Raw genomic sequence first — 5,270 nt, forward strand, 5'->3', positions numbered from 1 at the left:
TCCCAGACTTCCCACTATCTCTCCATCCACAAGCATGTTGACCCTGCATAGACCACCCTTCTCTTTCCCAAGGTGTCAGTACAGGATAGAAATACTGCTATGAAACATTACCCTGATAAGGACCCCAACAGCCACAATTGCTATGACAGTGACACAGAAAAATGTTGTCATTATGGCACTCATGGCCAGAAGTGGCTGAGACACACAGGGGACCTCTGTATCTGGCCTCTCAGCAAAATCAGGCAGTCCTCCAGCACTTTGCATTCTGTCCATGGCTGAATCTGACCAATGGGCAGGTTTTACCCTTCAGGAAAACACAGGACAGACTTTGAGTGGCTAGAACATGGAGAGGAGGAGGAACCCTGTCCTGACTAGTGCCCTAGACAAGGCAGAGGGCACATGCCAGAGCGGGATCTATGTCAAACTTGGTGTGGTTATTCTGGGAGGCCAGAATCTCTGCTTCTGTCCCATATGCCTTTGAAGGGCACTGACTTTGCACAGGGAGTCAGTCCAGGCTTTTATGTCAAGATCAGGTCTGGCATTGTGATTGAAACAACATTGACCCCTAATGGTTGCTCCCAGAACTGCAGCGATGGCAGCCGTGGCCAGTGGGCTATATGGGAAACCCTGGCCCAGCCTGAGCTACAGAGTAAGAATGTCTTACAAACAAATAGCCACCCAGCTTGAACCCGGAACCTGTACGCTCACACAGCACAGAAATACATGGCACTATTAGGTCAACCCTGCACCCAAACTCCCAGCCTCCTATGCTGGACATAGGTGATGCTGGACATCACCTGCTCAGGATGCCAATGTAACCTGGACATAGGGGGAGCTGCAGGAAGGGATGGAGAGTTGAAAAACAGATGCTGATCTTCTATTTGGGGCTCCACCTCAAAAGACAAGAGACAGATGTCAAGCCAGAAGGACAAGTTCTTTTGCTATCTGAGTCCTGAAAAGCAGGAGATTTAACAAGTTAGGAAGAGAAGCTAGAGATTGGACTCCAGTGGGGATTTCCCAACTATGTAGGAGGCTTTGTGGAGGGAAAACATGCCTTCTTTCTCAGAGACAACAGGAGATCTGATAGGTTAGCCTTGGATATCTAGGTTGGCCTAGACATCTACCACATAGAAAGAGGGGTAAACGATCTAAACAGAACAAGAAAGCAACCTCTTGGCCCTCTATTAGCTTCCAAATTCAGACAACTCACAGCCAGCAAAATGGCTGCAGACATGGTAGAGATGACAGAGCATAAAAGAGTGGAATGCTTAATCATGCCCTCTAGATTGTGTCTGGGGCCTTGTCACAGCCTGGCCATGAGTCTTTGTAGGGGTAGGGAGAGCAGATTACAGTCCTCTGGGGAGAAAACCCAGGGACCTGAGAAGGCAGTAGAGATGTTTAGTACAGTGATCTTCAGTAGAAACAGAACCAAGACATTCCCTGCCATAGGCAAGGTGTATCTGGGGACCCCAAAGTGTTGAAGGAAGCAAACTTGAAGGTCATTAGGAAACTTCTCCATGTGGGTCTGGCCTTCAGTGCTGCCCCTTAGCTAGGGCTGTGAGACTTTCTGTTTACTCATTTCCAGAGAGAAAGGGTTCCTTCCTAAGAAAGCACAGGGCCCACTAGGCCTGTCCTCTCAGGATGTGTTAAGCCTGTTTCCTCACACAAAATTAGAGCAGAGGAAGGCAGAGAGAAAAGAGGGCTGGATGAGACTGAGAAGACAGAGAGGAAGAAATCCAGGGGCTGGAGAGATGGTTCTGCGTTGAAGTGACTCGCTTCTCTTCCGGAGGACCCAATTTCAATTCACAGCACTCCCATCAGGCAGCTCACAACCACCCATAACTCCAGTGCCAGGGGATCTGACACCCTCCTCTGGCCTCTTCAGACACCTGCATGCACATGGTACACACACATACTCAGGCCCACACATAAAAATAAAATTTAAAAAAATTTTAATCCAGAGGTTATGAAAAAAGATCAAGAAAGGAACAACACAAAAAGAGCAGAGCTGAGCACAGGGTCAGATGGGAAGTGAAGCTGGGGGTGGTTTTAACCTCTAAAAGCCTGTCTGAGAAGACATCAGCTGCTGTGGAAGCAGGCGGGCTGAGGCAGCATGGTGGAGATTTTATGGGGTGGGAAACCCAGGCCTAACATGAGATCATGATGGCATGTGCTTTGTAAGCTCTGGACCACTACTGCCATCATTAGCTAACTTTTTTTTAAAGAATATATATCATTTATAGAGCAAAAAGAAAAGGACTTGCTTTTAAAGGAACAATCTCCTGATCTAGAGGACAGTGGGGCTGCTGGGCTGTCTCTGCCCTTATCTCCTGCTTTAATACCATGGATTTCTTCTCATTTTTCATACCATGGACCACAGGGTTCTCTCACACACTCTCTCCAAGGCCATTTTTCTTCCCATGATGTGGGCAACGGTAGATTTTCTTGAATTCAAGAATAGCAGTATGACTTTGTAACCCTGTGACATCTTCCATCTGGGGAGAGAAAGAGAAATGGAGGCAGAAACTTGCTAGGAATTCCCAGCCATGGGATGACAGTCCTCTGATTACAGCATCTTTGGGGCCACACATAGTGAAGGATGGTGTCCCAAAGCTGTTGGATCAGCTTCTGTGTATAGTGCTGCCAGAGCCACTGTATGCCTGATGTGGCTTCCCACTCCTCATTTCGTATCCACCATGCCTGTGCCCGGTCTAGTCTCCATTCCCATCCAACCCACCGCCTCTGCTCATCTTCTTCTCATGTGTATGAAGAATGGACATCACATCCCTTGAAGCTTCCATCCAAATTCTTCCCACGGTGACTCTGCTTGGAACCACAGCTCCCAGCTTCTCCTCTCCACCTACCCATAGTATCTTACACTAGCAAATGTGGACTCTATGTCCAGAGGGTATTTGTTTACACCTATTTTCAGAAGAACTGAATTAATGGTCTAGGAACCAGAAGGAATTGCCTGATATCATACAGCAGATGATGCAGGCCCAGCTCTCCCTGCTGAGATCTGAGAGGCAGGGGCTCATCCTGCTCCCTTATTCTGCAACCTTGTCTCTAAATTCTACCTCCCTGGCTCTAGGCCACAGCAGTGAAGCCTTCCCCCTTTCTACTACAATGGGCCCTTCCAGAGTAATGAGTTACCCTGCTTCATACAGATGCCACTTTCAACCCAGCCAAGAGCTTCCTTGTCCCTACTTTGCACAGTGCTGGCCATCACCAGACCTGGCTCGCATCCTGTGAGACTTCCTCCAGGCCTGATCCTTCCCTCCCCAGTGTTGGTCTTCAGTGAATCCCTAAGCCAACTACAGGATTAGTCCCTGTGCAGTGTGTGTCCAACTGTGAGACGTCCCCTGGGGCAAACAGAAGCAATTCTAGGGGATTCCTTGACTCCGATGCAGGAATATGAAGGATTGGCATTACTGTTGAAAAACAAAAAGTTAAGCACGTCACAAACAGTTGTGGGAAGAAGCCTCTAGCCCAGGCTGGGTCCTGGGAAGGACAGTGGGACTGTGAGGTAAGAGGAGTGCCGTGGAAAGAAACAGCTGGAAGCAAGCGCTCCCCACCCCTACAGCTCCCTCTGTTGGTGGAACCTAAGAGAGACCCAGATGGCAAAAGAATCTTCATGTTTTTGCCAACATTTTACAGATGGGAAACTGGGCCTAAGTGAAATCACCTTGCTCAGGGACACATAGCTGTCAGTAAAAAGTAGCAGAACTGGGGTTCAAAGTCAAGTCCGATGGCACCTGGCCCACCCTAGCACCCTACCTGTAAGGTGCTGGCCGGGTGCCAGGAGCACAGGTGGGCTTGTCTTCTATCCCTCTAATAATTTCATCCCTGGGCAAAGGATCACTCCTTGGACGCTTTTGACCTTACCCCTTTGCTTCTAGCTCAGCTGTCACCCTGAAACATCTATATTTATTGACCTGTGTGCACATCTCTGCCCTCATGTGCCTTCTGTATCTTCTATTCATAGGACCAGTAAATACATTATAGGTGCTCAGTTCATGGGGGGGGGAACCCTAAAAATTAGCTGAGGCCAATTTGAGCCAAATCCCAAACACACCCAGCAGAGTACCAGAATAGTTCATGGTAACTTACTATCCCATTTAGAACATCTTTAAACTGAAAGTCTACACCACAGCTTGGAACAAAGTCTACAATGGTAGTTCTCAACCTGTGGGCCATGACCCCTAACAATAGCAAAACTACAGTTATGAAGTAGCTATACAAATAATTTTTATTCCATGTTTTCTTCTTCTTTTAAAGTTTTTTTTTTGTTTATTATTTATACAGTATTCTGCCTGCAGCTGTGCCTGCAGGACAAAAACATGTACCAGATCTCATAGATGGTCATGAACCACCACGTGGTTGCTGGGAATTGAACTCAGGACCCCTAGAAGAACAGCCAGTGCACTTAAGCTCTGAGTCATCTCTCTAGCCCTCCCAAAATAATTTTTTTGTTTTTTTGAGACACGTTTTTTTTCTGTGTAGCCTTGGATGTCCTGAGCTCACTTTGTAGACTAGGCTGGCATCAAACCCACAGAGACCCACCTGCCTCTGTCTCCCTGAGTGCTGGGATTACAGGCGTGCGTCACCAACCTGACCAAAAGTCATTTTATGATTGGGATCAGCACACCATGAGGAACTGTATTAAAGGGTTGCAGCTTTAGGAAGGTTGAGAACTGCTGGTCTACACTCTGGACCATGCTAGAGAGAAAGTAGGGGCCCTTGAGTCTCTCATTCTCTTGGCCTTCAAGCTCTATCCTGCTTCTTGCTAACACTGCCTGCCCTGACCAGCAGATCCTTCGATGGACTTTGTAAAACGAACTTTTATTCACCTGTTTTAGTTGTTATCTCTGAGGCTTACTGCCTCTGACTGCTAACCTAGGCCTAGTCCTGGAAGCTTCTAGTCTCTATATAATCCAACCTAGGCCTAGATAGTTTTCAGCCTCTGAGACTTCCTGATTAATAAGCTCACCCTTTCTTGTTCTTACTGAATTCCAGGCTGGCTGGTTCAACTCAGCTGTTCTGGCTCAAACTCCTCTCCTAGCTGACTTTTCCAATCTGCTCATTTTGTTTTTACCTGAGTTCTCTCTCTCAACCAGTGTCTCTATTACTATCCCTGTAAAACTGCCTCCTCTCTGTAGCTTCCCTTAAGCAGCTTCCCTTTCCTCTCTCTGCTCATAAGAGTTGGGTGTATCCTATTCTGTCAAGTCTTTCTGTGATTCGTGACCTTTTCTGCCACTCAATTAGACATC

The sequence above is a fragment of the Psammomys obesus genome, unplaced genomic scaffold (assembly GCF_907164565.1).
Source record: "Psammomys obesus unplaced genomic scaffold, mPsaObe1.curated_primary_1811, whole genome shotgun sequence".
In the NCBI taxonomy this organism is placed as follows: Eukaryota; Metazoa; Chordata; class Mammalia; order Rodentia; family Muridae; genus Psammomys; species Psammomys obesus.